This window comes from Molothrus aeneus, chromosome W, assembly GCF_037042795.1.
Source record: "Molothrus aeneus isolate 106 chromosome W, BPBGC_Maene_1.0, whole genome shotgun sequence".
NCBI classification, from domain to species: Eukaryota; Metazoa; Chordata; class Aves; order Passeriformes; family Icteridae; genus Molothrus; species Molothrus aeneus.
Window position 1 is genome coordinate 2,468,186 of NC_089679.1, and position 25,834 is coordinate 2,494,019.

A 25,834-nucleotide genomic window follows, 5' to 3' on the forward strand; every position below is an offset into this window, starting at 1 on the left:
ATTGGGGATACAAGCATCATAACATCACCCTTGGACAACAGTATATATATATATATACACATACATATATATAGGTATATGTACACAAAGCTCATATATTTTAGGAAAGGAGATTCTGAAAAGCATCAACCCTCCTGACAGCTTCAAAATAAATTGCTGCCAGGAAGCCAGCAGTGATGGTGTGCTGACCCAGGTGTTTCCCCTTTGCGGTTTATATATGTTTAAATGCAGTGGTCATCCACTTGCTTGTTTTCTCCAGCCTGTTCCTTCTCCAGATCTCTCTATTCAGCCCAGTTTTAGTAGTTCTGGTTAAATGACCTTTAATGTTTGGATGTTGGGAAATAGCAGGATGAGACCCTCAGTTATAAAGTCTAATTGAATAAGTCAATTTGTCAGCATCATACAATTTTTCACTTTCCAGAGCCCAAGTCCTCAATGAATCTGAGTGTCCTGGGCTGGGCAAGTTTCTGAGGATGCTCAGTATGTTTTTGCTGAAGTCTCCTCTGCCTTCAGAGGGAAGGGTGGAGACATCTCATGTGCTTTGGTAGTGTTACCCTTTTCAGTGCTGAGCAAAAAGCTCATTGGGCTTTTTGCTCATGCATCATGTGAGGAAAAGCTTTGCTCATCCTGAAAAACATGGGATGATCTGCCTTATTGTTTCTTTTGGGTGAGCTAGCTGGCACTAAATACACAAATCAGTGGAAGGAGTGGAGAAGTGCTGCTAACTTTGCCAGGAAGACTGCAGCTACTTCCTGCTCAGTCTCTTCCATGTTTGATATGTCTGGACTTTAGGTCACAGGAAGAAAACATCAGGTTCAGCTTCTACAGACCCCAGAAATTCTGCAAAATAAGGTGATTTTCCCCAAGGAATAATTGGAAATGAGAAATCAAACCATCTTTGGTGCAAGGAACTGATTTTCTTCTCTAGGGTTTAACTTTCAGTCAACAACTATTAAATAAACCGGATCTTCCTGGTCTATTTATCATCTGATCATGTCCTAACACAAAGTTGTCATCCTGTCCTAACACCAGGTTGAGTCCATTGACTCCAGTGAATTAATTCCAACATATACCTTAATATTTAGATTAATTGCTAGTGTGGAATCTCTAAGATGGAAAACCTAGAGGAAATGCTGGATTTGGTGTTTTGTTTGTGCCTCTGGGCAGATTCATGCAATGCTGTATTATTTTTGAGACATGCTTACCTAGGCATGTATAGTCATATGTGCATGTGGGAACTGGGAGCTGGGTAGTTCTGTGTAAGGATTTATCTTGTTTGGCATTGACAAGTGAAATACTTGCAGACAGCTGGTTTAATCCTAACATATCATTAACTGGATTTGAATGTAATTGTGCAATGACAACAGTGATTTTGTTGGCCTTTATCCCTTGTTTCAAATGGGTCTGTGGAGCAGTGTGTGGGAGCATAAGGGAAAATATTTGAGTGAGCCTATGGAAGAAAAATCTACCTTCTATGGGGCTGTCCCACACTGTAGTTATCTTTGTGTCATATCCTGATGAAGAGGCTTTTCGGGTTGGAGATATATAAACTTCTGTTCTCTATTTAAGAACTCAGGGGTTGATTACAGCATCTGTACATGGACGGAGGGGTCAATCTGAGCATCCTCCAATGCCACTGGGGTGGTCAGAGCACCCTCCAAGCACCACTGCAGTGGTCCTAGCATCCTCCAGTGTGACTGGGCCAATCCAAGCATCCTTCAAGATGACTCAGATGAAAATGTTTTGCTGCTGAATGTGCTTCAGCAGCTATAGCAGGGTTAAGAATATAATGTCTGAGAGATATAGTGAGTCTTACTTGCAGGCTGCTTTGGAAATTTGTGTTCCTTTAATGATAAGTTATAATAGGACATGAATCTAGAACTAATTTGTAGTGTACATCCAGATCTGTATGTGTATCTCTACAGAGAGATACAGTGACACCTCTAACATGTTAAGCAGAATATTCTGGATATCTGGGTGTTAATATATATACATGAGTTTTGCTGCTGAAATCCATCAATATTATTTTAACAAAATATTCCAAGGAAAGCCTATAACTATTTGGCAATTAAAAGGTGAAAAATAAACAAAGCCCAAAACAACTACCCCTAAAATCCTCTTCTTTTGTTTGGAAATTTGAGAATGGGTTCATCTACTCCTCAGAGATGCTCTTGCACCATGTCACGCTGCCATCTTGTGGACATGCACAGGCAGGCAAATCTGTCTCTGCTTTGGCAGTGGGCGAATTCCTTCACCACAACTAGTATTTTGAAGCTTTCTCCTGCCCCATCTTTTCAAAGCTCATCTGAGGTGCTTGTTCTTACTGTTAAATAGGCTTTGTTTTGAAAACTTCATGGCTAGGAGCTCATGAGGTCATTGCTTTGTCTCAGCTTGTTAGCTGTAACCTTTTCATCTCTCCTTACTCATAAGTCTGTAGCTGGATTTGGGCAGTAATTCACCTAAGTGCTGACAAAAAACAACTTTGGAAGAAAATAATCTTTTGAAGATAAGTGTTCCCCATACATAAGATCTTTTTATTGCACCCTAGGGAGGATCAGTTATCTGCTGCATTTGAGACATGCAGCTCAGATGCAGAGCAGGTCTTCATCACCTTCTCCATTTTCATCTCAGCTGGTTTGTTGGAGAAGACCACGTAACCATCTTGGCATCATGAAGACATCACAGGGAGGGCTGAGTCAGTGCATTTTTCTTTTGCTCCCTTTGGCAAATGCTTGGAAAGACTTTCATTCTTGGATGTGTCACAGCCAAATGTCCTGATCCTAGATACAGTCTTCAGACTGCGAGCTCTTGGCAAAGTCTACACTTACCAGAGAAAACAACCCAGGAGGCCATCTCCTACAAAATACTCTTTCGCCTCCCTGTGAAGCTACTGTAGCTCACAAAGGATAAAGGAGGCTGAATGTCATGGGGACATGCTGTAAATGCTGCTAGAAAATGAGCAGAGAGTTTTGGGACGTGTCAAGTGGTTTGTAGACTGGCATCTTGCATTTTTTGGCTTTCAGTTTGTTTGACTCGCCTCCAGGGTGGGCTTGCCCTCCTCTGAACAGTGTAGTTGTGCCTTTGCTGGCCAGCTGCTCCTTGTCTTGTGTTACATGGCGTTTTTAAAATGCTGGGCTTTACTGGTGCTATGGTGTGGTGGTTTTGCATGGGAGGTAAAGCTTCCGACACACTTCTGTGAAGATCACATTAAAGACAAAAGAAACCCAGGAACTTTCTCTTTCTTTTCCAGTCAGCAAAGAGGTAATGGGCTGGGTGGCCCCTGCTGCAGGGCTGGGCCCCTTTCCCCGGGGTACCCGCCAGCTCCTCACCAGCTCCCCATCAGCTGCCGGGCAGGGGAGGGAAGGCTGCACAGCTGAGGCCAGGCCGGGCCATGGCTGTGATTTCTAACATCTTACTGCTACTCAGCCCTGCCCTACCGCCAGCCCGGGCTGAGCCGGGTCTGCTGGGCCCTAAGAACAGCCCCGGACTGAGACGGTTTGGCCAGGACTCTACTACCATTGAGGTTCGCCTGCAACCACTGGGCAGGGGAGAGGAGAAGCCATGCCATCAACAACCCCCACCCCCCGCCCTTCCCCCTTTCCTGCCGCAGCTCTGGCCGCAAGCTAGTGAGCTCAGCTGGGGTCAGATGACCATCTGCAGGCTCTGGGCAAGTTATTAACTTTTTCAGTGCTTCAATCCTCCCTCGAGTGAGAGAAGGGAACAAAATGTAGCCAGTGTAGAGGAACAACATGAAAGACATCGAGGTCAGTAAAGAAGTCAAGTCCCAGATGGGAGGGATAAGGAGATGCCTTGATCTTGGGGCTGAAATCCTCTTGTAAAGCTATGGAGAAAGATGTAATTGATACATCAGACTCTTTCCCTGTAACACATGAAAGCATGGGGAGATGAAGAGTTCAAACTGATGTCGAGCAAAGGCCTCCATACCAAAGAAAGCAGATGTCAAAGTAGCTGTGATCCTATGAGAAGTTAGAACAGAGAAGGAGAGAAGAGTGATAAAGATCCTGTGCCCCCAGAAAGATTATTTCAGAGATAGATAAAGAGAACCTTTGCCTTTGAACAGCTCATCTTTAAAACAATACCCCATAAGTTAACATGACCCATAAACACAGCTGTAGGAAAAGCTTGTGGAAAATGGGAGAGATTTCACAATGGCAGATTTCCCCGGGCAGCTGCTGTTCGCGGAGAGAACCATGAGAGAACTGTTTTCTTGTGGAGGAGTCTTCATAACATTAACAAGAGGGACTTCTCTCCCTAAGTGAACTGAAGAAAGACTATTTTAGAGGTGGTAAACTGATTGAAATTTTAGGGTTTTTTTCTTTACATTATCAGTGGGAAAGAAAAGGTTGTAGGGGGAGGAGAAGTTTTCTGAAGGTTTTGTTCTGATTCTTATTACTCTTTCTTTTAGTTACTGTAAATAAATTTTTCTTTATACCCTTTTAAACTTTTGAGCCTGCTTTGCCTTTCTCCTAATCCTACCTCACAGAAAATGAGTAAGTACATTCTAGTGAGTGCACTGGTGATTAGCCAACACTAAACCCACTATACTCATTGGTGCATTGGCCGAGAAATCTTAAATTAGTGAACCAAAACCACTACATATGGGATAAACTTGGAGGACAGCACTGATATAATTTGGTTTGGCATCTTAATTGCCTTGCAGCTCATGTCCTTCTGTTTCCTTACTGACTTTTGACCCTTTTTGTCATATACTTGGAGTTATAATAAACTGCTTGTTTGTCTTCAGGCTACACTTGTCATCCAGCTTCTTTGTTGGATGAAAAACAAGAGAGCAGCTCCTCAGGAGAAAGACAGACTCTTTAATTGTTCATGTTCCTTTTAGAACCACTGTATTCTTGACTTTGTCCAAACAGGCTTAGAAGTGCCAGGATTCCTGACCATGCTGGGATCTCACCTGAATTTAGGCACTTACCAGGCATTGGAACACCTCCTCATTGACAAGTATTTTCAAGTCAGACATTACAGTTCGACGTGGAGATTATGTGAGTAAAGGCAGGACATCTGTGTGGGCTGGTCACTCAGATTTCTTGTCCTAGGAGAGGCATGGACACATTGGGACATTATTTGTTGCATCTCAGTGTAGAGATCTAGAGAAGTGTGAAAAACATAGTTCACTTTCCTAGTAAAATTTAAAAGCTTAATAAAGAACAATAGGAGACAAAGACAGTAAAGCAAAGATTACGGCTGGGTGTGTCTTGGCACTCAGCCAAGTGCGCACTGTTACCTTCGGGGATAGCCCTTAAATGCCTTTTCCATTACATCAGCCTGTTGCATATTCATAGACCCTTATGCATATTAATATTTTTAATAAACTAGTTTACAAATTCCAGAAACTATTTTGCATGGCCCCTCCTTGGGTCCGCCTTTTTAGAGCATGCGTGTTTCTTGGCTGTGGTTTTGGCTCCTTCTCTTTATCACTTCCAGTTTGGGCCTTGGTCCATACTTTCTTCAGATGGCAGATGCTGATAGTTGGCATATCAATAGCAGGGTCCTCATTACATGTTCACTGAATGTTATCCCGACCAAACAGACAGTTCACTCCTAACTATATCAGCTACCACTACTACTATGTCTGAGTTTTTTGTTAATAGCAGAAATAAAAGCAAAGTTATTTTAACATTATACATATAGCATTCATCTTAATATTTGCGAAAAGCCAACAATATAATGTGTATTTATAACAGAAGGCTGAATGATTCCATGATTCCTATCTGTGTATACCCATATCCTTTCCCTGTCAGCTCTGCAGGAGCCCGGTGGGACCCACTCACACATGGACTTGGTCAGATATGGTAGGTTCTTTAAGAGTGATGAAGTCTACCCAGGTGTCCAGGGGAAGAAGGGTGGATCATGGGCAAGCATCACCTCTGCTGTCACTCTGAATGGGGCAGGGGGGAGGAAATCAGTGTCCAGCACTGGTGTGAGGGCTTGCTTCTGGACCCTACAGATCACTGATCCTTCCAGGGTAGTAGTGGCAGGGGGACATGTCTCTTTGGAGCTCAGGGACAGCTCTTTGATGGGGTGGTGTTATTTACTATCACCATACAGAATCCTCATCCGCTCCACACCCTCTCTTGCCCACTCTTCCTGCACTTTAGGGTTGGGCAGTTGTCATTTTAATCAGCTTGGTCTGCAGCTCATATCCTTCCTCTTTCAGTCTTGCCCATAACAACATGGCCCTCTCTCAGTAGTCTGTTCTGCACCCATTAAGCTGGGATGGGCTCATCCCTATGTGTTGCATCCCCTCTTTCCAGGTTTAGGAACGGTATTCTCCAATTTAGTACTCCCACTAAAAAGAAAACCATGAGCCGCTCACCTCCCCCCTCCAGTGAGAGACACAAAAAGCAGAGATCATGGGTTAAGATAAGAACAATCAATTGGAAACAGCAATGAGATAAGAAAACAAACAGTAACAGCAGCGATATTAATAACAAAAGTGTACAAAAGCAAGAGTGATTTACATGCAAAATGCTCACCATAGACCCCAAGTGATAATGAACACTGGCAGATGGGTTTCCCCCCCTAGCAATGCTTTTCTTGATCCCAAGCCATGCTCCTCTTCACAAGGGAGAGTTCCTTACTTCGCCCCTGGTAATAACATGAAATTGTATAGACTAACAACCTAGACACACCCACGTGGCTCTAGGGTCTGCCCCCTCACAGCTAGTGTGAAAAAATTAACTGTCCTGGCCAAAACTGGGACACTACCCACCCCTTTTTCTTTACCATCTACATCAAGCCCAGATCCTGCTCCTGTATAGATAGATATTTATATATTTATACACACAAAAGCACGGGTGTCATTTCCATAATAAACAGCCATCCCTCCAAGATGTCTGTTGAGTTCATTTAGTCCAAGACTGTGGGTTCTATCTGTCCTAGATGTCTTCCAGGGCAGGGGGGCTGGTGTGCTGTCAGATGGTTGCAAGCTGCATCAGGAGCTCACAACTGCTGTATCTGGAGCAGTCCATTTTCATTGTCCATGGTAGTTATGGCACACAGTTGCAGTGCCATTCAGCAACCAATATTATACAATTCAACATTACAGACTGTTCTCACCAAAAAATCAAATCCCCCTGAGGTACACATGGTGTTTCCCTGTCCCTCTGTATTACTCACCAAGTGCACCCAGGTCCTTGAGCAAAAGCAGTCCCATGGATGGGTTTGCCTTTGCTTGAGGCAGGACTAATACAAACTGTCTTCCCTAACACATTCCTTATATGCACCATGGGGACTTTATTCCCTTCTAAGGTACATTCAGGTTTTGATTGGACAGGGTCAGTTTGATTGGTAGAGCCTTGGGTGTTAACTAAGCCCGTGGCTTTTGCTAAATGTAGATTCCAATGTTTGAAGTTCCTACCTCCCATTGCCTCTGCTGTGGTTTTTAGCAGTCCATTGTACCATTCAATTTTCCCAGAGGCTAGTGCATGATAGGGAATATAAGACTATTTTTGAAATGAGTCCCATTGTCCAACTCAGTTCTTTCTGGGGTCCCATGTTTCCACAGAAATTGTTTTTCAAGGCCCAAGATGGTGTTCCAGGAAGTGGTGTGAGGCACAGGGTACATCTCCATCCACCCAGTGGTTGTTTCCACCACAGTAAGCATGTAACACTTGCCTTGGCAGGTTTGCGGGAGTGTGATGTAATCAATCTGCCAGGCCTCCCCATATTTATATTTTAATCATCGTCCTCCATACCACAGAGGCTTTGCCAGCTTGGCCTGCTTGATTGCAGGGCATGTTTCAGTTATGGATAACCTGGGAGATAGTGTCCATAGTTAAGTCCACCCCTTGATCACAAGCCCATCTGTATGTTGCATCTCTTCCCTGATGACCTGAGGCATCATGGACCCACCAAGCAAGAAATAATTCATCCTTATCTTTCCAGTCCAGATCTACCTGAGTCACTTTCATCTTGGCACTCCGATCTACCTGTCCATTGTTGTGATGTTCGTCAGTAGCTCAACTGTTGGGTACATGTGCATCTACATGATGTACTTTTACAGCCAACTTTTCTACCCAGGCAGCAATGTCTTGCCACAATTCAGCAGCCCAGATGGGTTTCCCTCTGTGTTATGAATAAGAAGCTTAACTAGGCCAATATTCAAGCAGCAATCAATTTATTATTTAATATGGTAAAGTATGAGCAATACAGCGCTGGGTACAGTGGGGGAAGTTTTCCCTCCAACTGCACACCGATAATTGATGGTTACAGGTATTTATAGGGGTACTCATCAGTTTTTTCCAACAGTTTCTATTTCCAATTTATTACATCGCAATTCTATACACTATTGTGATTTTAATTTCTCAGGATGTATTTTCAAAGGAGTATCCTCAGATGGTGATGGTCCAGTTTCCAAAAGAAGAAAGACAAATCCCATCTGGTGGAGTCCAGCTCCCCAGATGTGTCCACCTTTTAATTGCAGAGACTATAAATCTCATAACAGTGATGTCTAGCTTCCCTTTGGTCGAAACCATAAATCCTTGAGGTGATGTTCATCTTCCTTTCTCAAACTGTTTTTCTCTGCTTCAATAAGGCGTGAGATAAGCATATTTCCTATATATATATTCCAAAGCTATAGTTTCAAGGATACAAGTAATATTCTAAAATTATGCTTCAAAAGGTTATTATTGCAGAGCTTTTTTATGGATTAAATGCAAGCAAAAAGCAACATCCTTAACACCTTAATTCCAATGCTCCTAAATCAACCAGGGTTAATTGCAAACAAAAGATAGGCTCAAAGGCCTTTTTCCATGCTTTATTTTCATCAGTTATTATTAGAATTCACAACTATCCCATTGTCGATGTCCACACATTTCGCATTCACAAGTACACACTTCGCCTGTTTGTACCTGACACAAAACACAGCTTTGCATCTCACACTCTGTGCTGCCAATTGGTCTTTTTTCCATCAGTCCAGCCACCACCACAGAGCGTTTGCTACCATCCACAAGTCAGTGTACAGGTAGACAGCTGGCCATTTCTCTTGTTCAGTGTTATCTAAAGTCAGCTGGACAGCTTTCAGCTCTGCAAGATGACTCAATCCACCTTGTCTCTCCATAGCTTCTGCAACTCATCTCGTAGGACACCATACAGCAGATTTCCATTCTATGTATACCTATGATACAGCAGGAACTGTCAGTGAAGAAAGCGTATCACTTTTCATTTTCTGGTAGCTGATTACATGGTGGGGCCTCCTCAGCATGCCACCTGTTCCTCCTCCTCTTCTGATTATAGTCTGAGATTCTCAACTTCAGGCCAGTTTGTGATGACTTCCAAGATGCCTGGGCGATTGAGATTTCCTATTTGAGCTCACACATCAGAGCTATCCACTTACTCTATGTAGCATCAGTGGCATAATGTATGGAGGGGGCTTTCCATTTGAACATCCAGCCCAGCACCAGCAGTCAGGGTGCCAGGAGTAGCTGTACTTCAGTGCCAATCACTTGTGAAGCACCTTGAAACCTTTAATAAACCACCAGCATTTGCTTTTCAGTTGGGGTTTAACAGGCCTCAGATCCTTTGTATCCCCAACTTCAGAACCCCAGGGGTGGTCCTCAAGTCTCCCCAGGTACTTTTTTCCAGACTTCAGAAAGAACCATTCTCCCCGGCTGTGGTGTAGAGCATATTTTTTACATCTTGTCCTGTCCTGACTGGCCCAAGGGCTACTACATGAACATTCTCCTGTTTAATCCGTTCAAAAGCTTGTTGTTTTTCGAGACTTGAAAATTGTTGTTCTTCCATATCACATAATAGACATATCTTACAATCTGAGTGTAATCTGGAATATGCATCCTCCAGAAACCTACAGTGCCAAGGAAACCCTGTGTTTTCTTCTTGCTGGCCAGTGGGGACATAGCTGCTGTTTTGTTGACCATGTCCATTGGAATCTGGTGATGTCTTGTCATTGCTTTCAGGAGGATCTGGATTATCTTCTTTGCTTTCTCCAAAACTTCCTCTGCTGTGTTGCCCCACCCCACCCTTTTCCAGTGCAGTCTGCATCAGTTAATGGCAAATCATAGGACTGTGTTTCTACCCCTGGGGCAGTTGGTTCCAGGTGTACTGGATTCCCCTCCAGGTGAAAGCAAACTGTGGCCTGAAGGCTGCTGCTAAAGGAATGGAGAAAAACACATTAGCAATGTTGATGGTGGCACCACTTTGCTGCCTTGAACTCCAGTTTGTACTGAAGTTCCAGCATGTCTGGCACGGCATCACTCAGTGGTGGTCTGACTTCGTTCAGACAGCAATAGTCCACTGTCAGCCTCTGTGGGTGAGGGTCTGTAGTGACACAGAGTCCCCAGGCAGGTGCAAAAGAGAGATGCTTTATTGCAAAAACCAGGCCTTTTTAAGCAGTTAGCCCATTATCAGTTACATAGTTTTAAAGCATAACAAACATAATTCAATCAACCAACATACACCATGATGCGAACATACAATAGTTATATAACTTGGTTTTATACCCCTAATTCAGCTGAGTCTCTTTCCCACAGTCCTTTTCTACTTAGCCGAAGTAACAGGCCTGAGCCATGTTTTTACAAGGCCTTCCTTTTGTAAAGTTTTACTTATCGGTAACAAGTCTCTACTCTCCACTGGACTTATGCACAGGCCATACAGGACTATCAAAGGGTAAGGGATTATTGCTGACCACTACCTGGCTCTCCAGTTCACAAATCATTTATATGGACGGTAGTCACAGAGTCCTGGTTGGTGCGGTATTTTTGATGGTGCACTGTTGTGATAGTGATTGGTACCTGTTATTCTTCAACCCTCAGCAGTCCCACAGCAGAAAGGTCCTTTGAGAGACCAGGCAAGGTATTCAACTTATTTCCTCTGTCTCCACAACAGCTATCCCAAAAGCCCAATGATGCCCTTTTGGGTCCTTGAAATACCTTCTCCTGAGGTAATCTATGCCAAGGATGCACAGGGCCTCTGGGCCAGTCACAATGGGGCGTTTTTGACATTCGTTCCCAATCAGGCTCACTTCAGCTTCCAGTACAGTCAGTTATGGGATCCCCCTGTCATCCCAATAATAGAGATGGATTCTGCCCCTACATATCTTGATGGCACCAGGATACATTGTACACTGGTATCAACTAAAGCCTTATACTCTTGAGGGTCTGATGTGCTAGGCAATCTGATCCACACAGTCCAATAGATCTGATTGTCCCTTTCCTCCACCTGGCTGGAAGCATGACCCCTCTAGTCCTGGTCATAGCACTTGTTGCTCACTTGTAAATATGACCTGGAGGTCCCTTCAAGAGGATCAAAAGTAACATTAGCCCTTCTGTTCTGTCTGAGGACTTGCCCACAGGAAACTGGAGCAACATTTATCTTTGAAGAATTTCTTATGGTTGCTGTTTTCCCTTCCAAGTCACATCCCTGTGCTGCTAGAGCTGAGGTGGGTTTTCCATCCCATTTCCTCATGTCCTCTCTGTGGTGACGCAGGTAAAACCACAGGTTACCTCAAGGTATGGACCCTCTCTCTTGAGCAGCGGTGCGCTTGCTCCCAATAGCAGACGCTGGTCCATACTGGTGGGGCATGGGACATTTCCTCTCTTACTTGCTTGAGTTTTTCCAATCTGTCCGCAGTCTTGGACAGTCTTTCCACAGCCGAGGCGCAGGTTGGTAGGGAGGAAAAAAGATGATCATATTGCCGGAGTCGAGTAGTCACCTGAAGCACTGTCTGTTCTCCTTTCATTGACATCAATGCCAATGAGTTGGTGTACAACGATGGCACGCTCCATGCAAACTTCTGACGCATGGATTGTGTACACCACACCTCATCTGAATCTATAGGGGACTGCTTGTTATTTGAATTCCTATATAGTACCTCCAGCACAGCTAATTGTCTCAGGTCCTAGATACCTTTCTCCATGACATTCCACCTGCTTGGGCACACTACTAGATCATCCTTGAGATAATACCTTTCCCTCACACTTGAAAGGTGTCACCTCCAGAGGCTGAGTTTCTGTCCTCTTCCCAATCCCCTTGTCAATGCCCGCATCCCTGGACAGGGATCCCAGTTGCTTGGCTTTGCTACCATCTACTTTCATATTGTGGGCTGTGCTATCCCAGCATCGGAGCAGCCAGGTCAATAGGGGCTTACCTAGCTGGCATCTAAAATGTTTTAGCATATCTCGCAGCTCACCCAGATATAGGGATTGAGTGATTATCACTGGCCCTGCCTTTTCCTCCTGTTGTGAGCGTCCTACTTCTTCTTCATCCCTCACTAAGCAAACTGATTTGGTCTTGGATTTCTTCTTCTGTATAGGGGCAACTGCTACCAGCACTGGTTGTTCCTCTGGTTCAGCTGCAGTTTGAGTGGCCACAGTGCCTGTTGCTCTGCTTTTCTCCTCCTCCCCCAAGGGTGCTGTCTAGTATCAAGCAGTGTCTGATAAATAGTAGCCAGGGCCCAACACACCGCAATAAATTGCTTCTCCCTGGTGTTGCCACAGCATTCTCCTTGAAAATATTCTGTCACTTTATCAGGGTCCTATAGTTGTTCAGGGTGGACTTCCAAACCATTGGAGAAGAGAATGTCCCCAAATACTGGCCTATGTCCTCCCACATTCCATGCCACTCAGGGCTATCCACTCTCAGGGCAGATCCCTGAAGGACCTTCCTAGAAATCTCTTTTGTAACTCTACACATGGTGTTGACCATACTTAGGAGACCTGGTGGACTTAGCAACAAGAACATGCTTTCCTTAACATCCAAAGGGAATTCAAAATTCTCAAAAGCTGTTGTAACAGGCTTGAAGGAAAAAAAGCTGGGGAAATTCATCCTCCCCTGTTCCCCCCACAGGCTGAGTATGATTATTAATGAATTCCCAGAGGCAGCACCCAAGGCAGGGGCAGGAGAGCAACACTGAATATACATCTCAAATGATCCTCATTGCCATTGATGTTAATCATGTCATAAGCTGATATCACATAGGACATTAACGAAGCAATCCTGATCCCTTTGCCTGCTCTGAAAAAGAGCACCGTGAGGAGCACATAAGGGAATATATACAGGGTTAGATGCCACAACCACATGAATAGACCAAGCAACCTTTTAGCCAGTGGCTCTGTACCTAATATCAAAATTGCATCTATAGTGGTTTAAAACAAGCAGAGAATTAAACCTTGTCTTGGTTTGAAAGACAGGTGTCAGCAGAGGGAGGTGGGAACCTCCCTTGAAATGGAGAATATGACCCCCTTCTCTCCAAATTATTATAACTTTGAAATTATGAGGCTTTCAAGCAAAGATATGGGAAAAGGAATAACAGTTCTTTACTAGTATGTATATGGATAACAAGGCAAACAAACAACAATGGCAGCAACAACAAACAAAACCAGAAAACCAGTAACGACCTGCTCTCAGCTGCAGGCACGTTCCCCTTTGGAATAGTTATGGTCACAGCTGGCAGGGGTGCTGGTGGCTCCCTGGCTGGGCAGGGCAGGTGCAATGATTCTTCTGCAGCTGCAGGGGGCGCTGTGGCACAAGTTTGGCATTCTCTCTCACATGGTAATGGTGGATGTAGCTGGCAGAAGGGATGGAAAAGTGGCTTCCTTTACAAACCCCCAGCGACAGACAATCCTGGTGCCCCTCCAGATGGTGAAAAGAGCTGTAGCAGGAACCTCGAAAGCATCAAGCTGAACGGCAGGTGTGAAAAGTGCATATTATATGGCTCTATGCAGATATTTACTATATGTATTATGTTGTATTAATTAGTAGTGCTGTATTAACATTTTAATAGTATGGTACGTGTAGTTTTGTAGTTAAAAGGTAACTTTTGTAGTTAAAATAAAAACTATGTATGTGGGATATTTTTTTAAAGAAAGGAATGAGGTACTCACAACAGATAGGAGCCACAGGACACCTAAATCTTTCAGAGAAAGAGAATTTATTGCTCTCTTATCAGAAGAAACTAACTTCTTCCCGCCTTGCTCAGCCATGAAGATGCCGTTAGGATTAGGAGGAAGAAGTTGACACTGATCAGACAGAATCCTTTGTTTGAATGGAATTTATGCATCATGTATGAGATGTATGAATATGCAACAGGCTATTGCTCTTAAGGGCTAATCCTCTGTTAATGTGTGTCCTTTTTCGAGCTTATTTTGCCCAGAAAAGGGTACCCGGACTGTCCATAACTCTTTGTTTCTGTTGTCTCATATTGTCCTAATCCAAATTGTCCAAATTATTATTACTCTAATTATATTACTATTTTTATAACCATTTTATTACTATTAAACTTTTAAAAATTTAAAAACAAGTGATTGGTGTTTTTCACAGCAGGGATGAGCAAAATACCGGAGTGGTAGATGAGATGTATCAGAAACTCCACAGCTGTATCTGGAACTGCGGGACATCCCGGCAGGCAGGGTGTGTAGGGCTACAGTGTAGCAAAAACACAAAGCAGTGGCAAAGAAACAGTGGAGGCTGGGCAGCAGCAGCCCAGCTCCCGAACGCAGACTGAAGAGGTTCCCTTGGAGGGGAAAAGGGCTCGGGGTCCCAGTGTTTCCCCTGAGGCACCTTAGCAGATGGTGAAAGTTCTTTTTTTAGGGAGGTGTAGGGTATTAATAGGGTCCCAGTTCAGTGGCTGCTCTCATGAGCAAAGGCTTACCCATGGCAGTGAAGCGATATGTGGAATAAATAGACTCCAGAACCTGATGTAGTTATGAAGTGGTTATTTATTGTCAGCACCCGGCACAAGCGAGATAGCTCTCGTGAAAGCTTGTGCCCTGAGCTCTGTTCTAAGCCACATCGTTATTCACGAAGATGTTCCATATGCATTACATTACACAATCTCTCCTTGCATATTCAACCCCTGGCCCAGCCTGTCCTGCCTCACATGGTAATTAAATCCACGCCCTTCGGAGCATGTGTTGTTCACGGTGGTGGTCGCACAGGGAGTCTTTGGTGGTCTCTGAGACTGAAGGCTGTGGTCTTCATCATGGTTGAACTTTTGAACTTTTCTTCTTTGCACGTGTGCTTTGGTCCCTTGGTGCTTATCTGAGTACGTCTGTCTATTTTGATGAGCTTGGAGACAGAGGAGCCCCTTTATCTGGGTTTCTGCATTCCTTGGTCTTCTCCCAGTATTGTTCTTTATCGCAGGGAGCTTCAGAAATTTGCATTTTCCTATGCCCTTTGTACCATGGCAGAGGTTTCTTAAGTAAAAGGTTAAAATTCAACACCTAATTCTACAAGCTAAAATTTCAGTGCTTAATTCATATTGCTAACTTAAGTGAACACCCAAAACCTCCATTTCAGCAGAAGAAGCAGGACAGGGCTGAGCTCCAGGGGCAGCAGCGAATTCTCCCCCTCCAGTAAGCAGCAACTCAACCGGTCCTCCTCCAAAGCCGCGAAAGCAAGAGAGCTAGGAGCTACGCCCAGACCCCTTTTCCCTAGCCAAATTCTCGTGGTATCTCTGCCCCTTCAAGAGAAACCCTCAGATAAGAGATGTGCAGCCAGGTGCCCTCCTTTCCTGAGCTTGGCAACGTCTTTTGTCTCTCTTAAGTACCTGGTCGCTAGGGTTCCTTAGTGATCGATAGGACAAAATTCCATGAGAGGAAGAAACAAAAGGAAAAATCCTAATGTTATGGTTTGATGTTGGCGCAATGCCAGTGGCCTTATGAAAATATATTTTCCCTAGTGTCTGCTGTGAGATGTGATTAGAAATAGAGCAAAGCAGGCTTCAGCTTAGGAATAAAGGAAAAAACTGTATTAACTTACAATATGAAATAAAAAAAGGAACACAGAACTCAGAATGAAAACTTTCTAAAAACATTCCTCCTCCTCCTCCCCCCAATTTTTAACGTAACACAGTGAGACAAAACTTTGGATTCTCAATCAAATTATTACTTTTCAGATAATCGACTCTCAGTTTATCACTACCCTTTATATAATCAACTCAGTTCATTAAGGAGAGAGGAGTCCCTCTTGTACCATAGGCTTCCCCAGGAAACACAGTTGAAACCTCTTGTGTTTCCATGTCACACATGGCACCGCCTGGAGAACATTTGCTATCGTGACCTCTTCCTTCCATGTCCAGTGGTCTCACCACTGCACATGGACTGGGGCTGCTTCTAGGGTTCCTTTTTTAAGGATGCTTTGCCCAGTTTTAAAAAAGCAACAGTCTCTCACTTTTGGGACACCAGTCCCCCCCCAAATTCACCCCCTGGGGCCAAGGGGTCTCAAGAACAGAGAGCTTCTTCATCTGTCTCTGGTTTTGCTACTCCCTCACATAACATCACTGCACTCTCTTGGCTCCAAGCCATTGCCTCCCCCTAAATGCAGTCTTTGTATCACAGGAAACAAATGGGTCTGTCCATGACTATACAAGAAAATAGTCCAGCCAAAGGCCACTCCATCATCTCTTCTCACTTAGGATTCTTCTTAACTTCTTCTGACATCTTTCACTTGCACGAACTTTCATTACACTTGCTCATTTCTTCCTATTTCATCTCTATCTTTCTTCTCATTCATCTCCAGGAGGATCAGTATTTGTAAGCCTTCCATCATCCAAGAAAAGTGTTAATATCTCGGGCTCTGCCTGCCCAGAACTCCCACGCCTGCTGGGCACCTTCTTGTCACACCCCCCACCTCTCCTTCTCTGCCAGCCATGCTGCCAGCACATGATATCAAATTTCAAGGTGGTACAAGCACAGGCACAGGCTCTGTCTCTCTCTCTCCTGGGGGAGGACAGCAGAGGGCTGCCCGATGCCTCTCAGTGTTCCTCCACTCTTCCATCCTGCAGAGGCCTTCACCCCCCATTCTCTGTCCAAGGCTCCCGCCTACCTCAACCCTGGCCACATGGCTTCCCCTCCCCCACCCAGCCTGCAGCTGGGCAGGGGAGGTCTGACCTCTTTAACGGACCAGAATCAAGAGAGAGTTCCCCTGGGAGTTCTCTGCTTTTAACCCCGTGTTCTCAGAGGCATATCCATGTCCTCGGTGGCCACACTAGGTACTAATATTCAAATCTGAGCACTGATTGGTTTGACCACAACCTCCCAAATAACTCACTTCCTTATCAAACCAGAACACCTAAACCCCAACAAACCCCAAAAAAGCCACTCCCCTTCCCCCTGCCTCCCTGTAGTGAGGAAGGGACAAAGGCAGAGACTGGGTTAAGATAACAATTTACTGAAAAGAAAGAGCAATGTGATGAGGAACAAACCATAACAGCAACAATATTAATAAGAGGAGTATATAAAAATATGATTTACACACAAAAGGTGCTGTTATAGATGAGTAATGAGATGGTTGGCTCTCACAATTAAGGGGTGAACATTATATGCATGTTAAGAGAAGTTTTGTAGATGTATAGTTATGTTACTGTAATATGTCCTCCCCCTTGCATTGTTATCATGGGATGGCCTTGGTAGTTGGGGCATTTGGGAGGGTTGGCTTGTTACTATAGTAATACCTGACCTCCAACCAAGATGTAAGAAAGTGATCTCCACCACTAGACGGCAAGGAAGGAGTCAACTGACAAGACTTTAGGAGGGGCTAGAGGTATAAAAGGCAGAGCATCCATTTTGAAGAGGAGCCTGTGGCTGATAGACTCAGGGGCTCTCAGCGCTGTAATTTTTCCTTATTTAGTCCTTTTGTTGTATTTTTGTTGAGGTTTAATGATACTTTTAAAATTTTAAAAGTGAGCAGTTGTTTCTCACAATGCTCACCACCTTGACTCAGTTCCCCGTTGCCGCCAAGACAAAGACAAAATGGCCGATGTTTCTGCAGCCCAGCAGTGACATGCAGTCTTCCTGAGACAAAGATAGGATGGTGGACATTTCCACAGCCATTGTTCTCCTTCCCTGAGCCCAAGACAGCAAAAAACAATGACAGACAAACCTTCCAAGCCAGCTCATCCATGCTGCACCACTCCAGCTGTTCCCAGACTGGCCACCCTGCTCTGCTGGGCTTGGCTGTGTTTGACAGTTTTCAGCTGGGCTCAGCTCAACTTGGCTCTGCTCAGCTCCATTTGTCTCCACTTGGCCCCAGTTGGCATGGCTCTGCTTGGCTCTCATCAGCTCAACTGTTCTCTTCTTGGAGTTGTCTTCTCCCAAGAACCAGAAGTGATAATGAACAATGGCAGACAGGTTTTCCCCCTCCTGCAATGCTTTTCTTGACCCCAAGCTGTGCCCCTCTTCTTGAAGGGAGAGTTCCTTACTTCCACTCCTGGTAATAACATGAAATTGTATATACTAACAACCTAGACACGCCCACACATCTCCAGGGTCTGCCCCTTCATGGCTACTGTGAAAAAATTCTGTCCTTTTCCAAAACTAGGACACCCTCTCTCCCCCTATTATTGGCTTGGTTGATGTGGTGTGTGCCCCATGTGCTGTATGTCCCTCCTGTCACTCACCAGATCCAACCCTGACGTCCTTTATATGTCCACCAAACACTTATGAACAAGTTGGAGTGCCTTCTTAGGAGCCCCAAACTAGGGAACTTTTTCTCCCCAGATCCAACTGCATTCCATCCAAAATGTGTAGTCATGGCTTTGCTTTCAGAGGTTTCCAGTCTGTCATAGTTTGACATGGGAGGAATTTAAGGAAGTGATGCAAAAGCTTTTTATATAACTAACAGTCTGTTGAACCACTGAGAAGCTGAACATGCCTCTGTGAAAAACACATGTTAAAGACGAAAATCCCAGGAAAGTTCTTTTTCTTCCAGTTGGCAAGAAAGTAACACGCCCCGGGCCCCTGTCTTGGCCAGGCTGCACCCTCCCCCCCTTTCCCGGGGTGCCTGCTGGGCCCCGTCCCGGGCCATCCAGGGCAGGCTTTACTGCGGGGCGCCAGGCCCCTCTCCGGGGGGAAAACGGGGGACTCTGAGCCCTGTTCTGGCCAGGTCAGGTCCCCAACAGCTGCCAGGCAGGAAGGTGGGGGAGGCAGCGGAGCCCTGGTCAGAGCAAGGCCAGCCGCGGCTGTTAAGATCTTCCCATCAGGTCCCCTTCCCCCAGCACGGCTGAAACCAGAAACAACTCTACAACCCATGCAGAGTGGCCCTGTAGCTGGAATTAAACACAAAAAAACCCCCAAAAACCAACCATGAAGACGATCCTGACGCAGCCCCAGCCGCAGCTCCCGCCACAAGTTACCAGCGGGTCAGGTGACCATCTGCAGAGCCCAAGCAACATATTAACCCTTTTAGTACTTCAATCCTCCCTCAAGTGAGAGAAAGAAACAAGATGCAAGCATATGAAAAAACAACATGAAAACATCATGATCAGTGAAGAAGAAGTTAAGTCCCAAATAGGAGAGATAAGGAGATACCTTAATTTTGGAGCTGAAATCCTCTTATAAACGATGGAAAAAAACCTCTTTTTCCCTATAACACATGAAACTATAGAAAGATAAAGGATTCAAATTGATATCAAACAAAGACCTCCATACCAAAGTAAATAGATGTTAAAGTAGCTGTGATCCCATGAAAAATTTAAACAGAAAAAGAGAGAAGAGTAGTCCTGTACCCCCAGGAGAAAAGATTTCTGTTCCCAGGGATGAAGATGATTTTAGAAATAAATAATGAAAACTTTTACCTTTGAACAGCTCATCTTTAAAATAATACCCCATAAATCAACATGACCCATCAACAAACTGTAGAAAAGCTTATAGAAGATGGGAGGGACTTCACAATGGCAAAGTTCCCTGGGTGGCTGTTATTGGTAAGGAAATTGAGAACCACGAAAGAACTGGTTTTTTCCTCTTGTGAAGAAATCTCCATAACATTAACAAGAGGGACTTCTCTCCCTAAGTAAACTAAAAAAAAAAACTATTTTTAAAAGTGATAAACTGACTAGAAATTTTAAGTTTTGTTTCTTTACATTATCAGTTAAAAAAAAAAAAGGTTGTGGGGGGAGAAGTGTTCTAAAAAGTTTATTTTAATTCCTACTACTTTTTCCCCTTTTAGTTACTATTAATAAAATTTTCCTTATACCCTTTAAAATTTTTAACCCTGCTTTACCTTTCTCCCAATCCTATCTCACAGCAGGAAGTGAGTGCACTAGTAATTAGCCAACACCAAACCCACCACACTCATTAGTACATTAACTGAAAAATCTCAAAATTAATAAAATCTCAAATTAGCAAACCAAACCACTACAGTCTGACAAGCCAGCTTTCCATATCTTAAGTATCTTTCCAACACTTTAACAGGTAAAACCACTGTGGAAAGTTCCTGTAAAAGGGCCGAGTTTTACCTGAGTATAGATCACGATGCACTGGGAGTCAGATCTCCACTGCTGAGTAAAAAGCTTGTGTTTTGCCATGAATTCCAGTGAGACATGGTCTTTCTGTGTCCTGTTTTTTGTTTCATTTAACCCAACTGACAATGACCATCTCCTTGGGCTGAGAAGACAAGCTGCCATGGTCACCTGTAACCTCTTCAGTGTCACTCCCATGTCAGAGTTAAGGCCACTGTTGACCAAGGAAGGCAGATGAGACTGTTGCCATCTCCAAAGAACTAGAAAGGAGAGGTCTGCAGCAAGGGTTGTTTATCTCCCACGCAGGTCACCACCTTGCAGGTTCTTGCAAGGTCTAAACCTGGCCTCTGGCAGTAAAGGACAGTTGCTTTGAGCCCTGAACCAGGTTATAAACCCCATGTTTTTTATCAAACATGAAGAAAAAAGGAGATCTTCCAGTGTTTTTTTCCGATGATGGTCTTCCATATCATATGATAGACTTATGATAGACTTATTCACTCTGCAAAGGAAACACCAGGGAAATGGGCAACAGCTTTGACAGTTTTATAGAGTTTGGACAATGTTTGGACAATGTTTGGACATGGTGTGATTTTTGGGGTTGTTCCTGTGCAGGGCCAGGATTTGGACTCAATAATCCTTGTGGGTCCTTTTCAACACAGGATATTCTAATTGATGATGATGATGATGGTTCAGAGCTGGTTTCTGATTGTAACAAATGAGATGGACTCTTTCTTCTCAGGGCTTGTTTAATTTTTCTGGCTGTCATCCAGTTCAAACAGACTTAGTGATGTGGACTCACAATTCGTGGGGGTGTCTTTCCAAAATGGTGGGCACAGAGATGCCTTTTCTATTGTGATTCCTGGAGCTGATACTGTTCAGATGGGCAGGATTGGGGCCAGACTGCCCAGCTGTTTGTAGAATAGTGGACCTGTAACATGCTCCTGCCTGGATGGGAAGGCCTTGGGGTGCTCTTGCACCTCAGTTGGGTCAGCTAGGTTCAGAGACATGGGTTTGAAATCATAGAATCATAGAATCATAGAATACTCTGAGCTGGAAGAGACCCATCAGGATCATCGAGTCAAACTCCTGGCCCTGCGCATGGCATCCCAAGAATCATACCATGTTCCTGAGAGTTTTGTCCAATCACTTCTTGAACTCAGACAGGCTTGGCCCTGACCCAACTTCCATTGATGCCTTTTTCTCTGGTCCTAAAAATACGAGCCAGACACAGTTAGGGTGATAAAATGGATACCTTTATATGAGAATCCTCAGGTGCTCAATTAGTCTGGTGGAAAATGCTGAAGAAGCACACCGCACGTAACACGTATACAATTTTTAAAGATTGTGCAAATTAGCATATCCGACAAGAATCCCCCCATTAAGAACCTGCCTCAGTTCTAGTACCTTCTAGATTCTTCCCCCTTAGGATGACATCCAGGCCCTGTTTACAAAAATATGTCTCAAAAAGCTAGTTTCAGCCTTGGTTTCTAAGGAGAACCAAGATAGCATAGGGGTCCTGGAATTTCTTTGGTCTTTCTGCCTAGGAAAATATTGAAGCTAAGCTACAATAAGAAGCTACAAGGCTACAAATATATGTGTAAAGAATACAGATAATTAGTAAAAGAAAAAAGGCTTCCCCTCCAGACCCTTTACCATCCTCATGGCCCTCCTTTGTACACTCTCTAATAGCTTAATATCTTTCTTTTATTGTGGTGCCCAAAACTGCACAGAGCACTCAAGGTGAGACTGCACCAGTGCAGAGCAGAGCAGGTCAATCACCTCCTTTCACCAGCTGGCAATGCTTTACCTGATGCACCCCAAGACACGGTTCTCCCTCCTGGCTGCCAGGGTGCCAGGGCACACTGCTAACTCATATTCAACTTTCCATCGACCAGGACCCCCAGGTGTAACGACTGAGACATGGACTCAGTCTAGCAGGAAATCCGAATTGTTTATTCAAAGAAACGAGCTGGTTTTATACACTTTTTTAAGGCACAGTATTTCCTTATATGGTAATTCTCACTATGTGACCTATCTCACATTGCCATGTCAGCAACACACTTTCATAATGTCCTTCTATTGAGTCCTTAAAAACAAAAATCACGGACAGAGATGCTCTATGTAGTTAAAGTTAGAATGTGGTAATAAAGCCTCTTATTTGGCCTTATCATAATGCAGAGCACTAGGGCTCAGGAGCTCAGTCCCTGGGTAGGGACCGGGTGCCCGAAGCTAGCTCGCTCATGCCAAGGCCGCAGGGCTACCATCCAGCAAGCATGGTGATTATCAGCTCTATAGTGATTGCAAGCTCTCAGGATTTCAGCTCTGCTTGCTAGGTAGTGGTGCCCTGGGCTTGAGGCTGCAGCAGACGGAGAGAGAGGAGAAGGAGAAGGCGCAGGCTGTTCCACGAAGATGGCTTTATTTGGGGAGGTCCGTGAAGGGTCTCTGCTCTTCTTCTTTCTCCACTAATGGGGTACAGTATGCTTCTTTTATAGGGTTGGAAAGGATCCAAGTTTGACCAATGGGTAAGGGGTTAACATGACATTGCCTTATAGGGTTACAGAGGTAGGTTAAGGGGTGGAGGACAAGAAAACAGGAATTTTCTTTTGCTGTTTCAGCATTCCTATTGTTCATATCCTCCATGGTGCTTTTCCTAAATCTATGGGGTTTACTACAATGTGGTATGTTTATTAACACCGGTGGGCGGCACGGGAGTTGTCTCCAAAAGGCGTGACCGCACTGTACAATGTTCTTTTATTGCCCGAGATCTTACATACAATACATATGCATAACCCCAGCACTGCCCATCCCCTCTCTGTATTAAAATGAGGTTATTAGTCCTTCATGCATGCACAATTCTTCTCTTGAATTGGGTTGGTGGTCTCGAATTTGGTCAGTGGTCTTAAGGGATGAAGTCAGGAATGTCTTCATCAGGTCTCTGTGACCCTCTGGCATGATCCAAGGTCCCCTGCTTCGTGATTGATTGACATAAAGCCCAGGTGCTAGTCACTGTTCTACTGGTTCCAATATGTTCTTATAATGGTTCACTTACTCCACTTCCTTCTATAAACAAGCTCATAATGGCAAACAATATAACAATCAGCTCTAGCTTAAGCATCTAATAACCATTAACCTATCGTCTACCTATCTAACATCCTGATCAATATGAATTGCTTCTAACCCTCAGCTGAAATCTTAACTCTTTAAGATCATGATTCACTATGAGGTGATCATGCGCTGTTCACTTGTCAGTCAGCTTCCAGCAGGCTTCTCTCTGTCAGGGTCTGCCACGTGACACCTCATCCCCCCAAGGTTAGGCAGAGACAAGCCTCTCTATGCTACCATGTGCTTCTTTGTGCTGCCATGTACTTCTGCAGGCACATCCCACAGCCCACAGCTCAACTCCACACCCAGGTACCTTTCTGCAGTGCTGCTCTCCAGCCTCTCATTCCCTAGTCTGCATGTACATCCAGGGTTGCCCCATTCCAACTGAAGAATCTGGCATTTGTCTTTGTTAAACTTCATACAGTTGGTGATTGCCCCTATCTCTAATTTGTCCTGGTCCCTCTGCAGGGTATCTCTGCCCTTGAGGGGGTCAGCACCTCCTCCCAATTTAGTTTCACTGGCAAACTTAATATTTCTTTGAGTTCCACATCCAAGTCATTAATGAAGATGTTAAAGAGAACTGGGCTGAGGATGGAGCCCTGTGGAACCCTACTAGTGACTGGTCCCCAGCCTTATGTAACCCCATTTACTCTAACTCCTTGTGCCTAACCCATGAGCCAGTTGCTCATTATGGTGGTTTTATACTGGAAACACTCATTGAAAGTGACTTTCTAAGAGAAGCTGCTCGCAGTTTCCTCCATGTCTGACAAAAAGGCCAATCAGTAATTAGCTTTGAGAATTGACAATCTGTTAAACCACTAAGAAAACTGTACATGCCTCTGTGACGACACATGTTAAACATGAAAAAAAAGCCAAGGAGGGTCTCTTTTCCTTACAGTCTGGAAGCAGGTAACAATGCCAGCCTGGCCCCCATCCCAGTTGGGCCAGGCCCCTTCCTGGGGAGCCCACCGGGCCCCATCCCAGCCAAGTCGAGCCCTAGTGGCTGCAGGGCAGGGGGAGGGGAGATCATCGGCCACTAAGTCCAAGCCTGGCTGCTGAGATCCTAGCCCTTCCCCCAGCACGGCTGCTGGCAAAACCCATAGGCAGCTTTGCAGCCCGCAAAGAAAGCAACCCTGTGGCTAGAATTGAACACAGCAGGGGGCTGGAAAACAGCCATGTGGCCAGAGCAGTCACCGCCATTCTGGCCTGGACCCCCTGAGATTCTGACACAGCCCCAGCGTCGCCTGAAGATCCATCACTATGAGTGCTCCAGCCACTGCTCGGCAGGGATCACGTGACCATCTGCAAGTCCCGGGCAAGATATTGACTCTTTCAGTGCTTCAGTCCTTCCTCGAATGAGAGAAAAGGACAGAGTGCAGACACATAAAGGAACAACATGAAGACACCAAAGTCAGTGAAGAGAATGTCAAGTCCCAGATGGGAGGGATGAGGAGATGCCTTAATCTTAAGCTGAAATCCTCTTGTAAACCTATGGAGAAGAATGTAACTGATACATCAGACTCTTTTTCCGTGTAACACATGAAAGTATGGGGAGATGAAGTGTTCAGATTGATATGAGCAAAGCTAAAGCAAGCAGATGTTGAAGAAGGTGTGATTCCATGAGAAGTTTGAACAGAGTGAGAGAGAGAGAGAGAGAGAAGAGTGATGAAGACCCTTTGCCCCCAGGGAAAGAAGAAGAAGGTCTCTGTTCTCAGAGATGAAGATGATCTCAGAGATAGATAAAGAGAACCTTTGCTCTTGAACAGCTCATCTTTAAAATAGTACCCCATAAGTTTACATGGCCCATAAATGCAGCTGTCGGAAAAGCTGTGAAAAGATCGGAGGGACTATACAATTGCAGGTTTCCCAGGCGGCTGCTATTCGTGGAAATTAAAGGACACGATAGAACTATTTTCTTGTGGAGAAGTCTCCATACCATAACAAGAGGGACTTCTCTCCTTAAGTGAACTGAAGAAAGACTATTCTAGAGGTGATAAACTGACTGAATTGTTTCTGTACATTGTGAGTGGTAAAGAAAAGTTTGTGGCTGTGAGGAGAAGTGTTCTAAAGGTTTTATTCTGATTTTTATTATTCTTTCTTTTAGTTACTGTTAATAAACTTTTCTTTATACCCTTTTAAAGTTTTGAGCCTGCTTTGCCTTCCTCCTAATCCTATCTCACAGCTGGAAATGAGTGGATAATTCTGGTGGGTGCACTGGCGTTTGACCAGAGCTAGACCCACCACATTAATTGGTGCGTTGGTTGGGAAATCTAAAATTGGTGAACCAAAACCACTACACTCATCCATCACATAAAATGGTTATCCAGATATGTGCTGGACATTTTGTCCAGAAGGTTTTGTGAGATTATCCAGAGCGTCGCTGAAGTCCAAAAAATTACATCTGCTGGGTTTCCCAGATCACCTAGGTGGGATGTGCAAGGAGAATCAGTGGAAAGGGCAAGGGTGGCTTACATTGCAGTTTTGAAGGTTGGCTTGGTG

General features: G+C 44.5%; 1 protein-coding gene across 2 annotated transcripts in view; it reads left to right on the forward strand.

Moving 5' to 3' along the window:
- The window catches only part of LOC136568524 (CBP80/20-dependent translation initiation factor-like), a 442,202-nt gene that overhangs the window by 157,140 nt on the left and 259,228 nt on the right, over positions 1 to 25,834 (forward strand). The gene's annotated exons all lie outside the window — the stretch shown is intronic.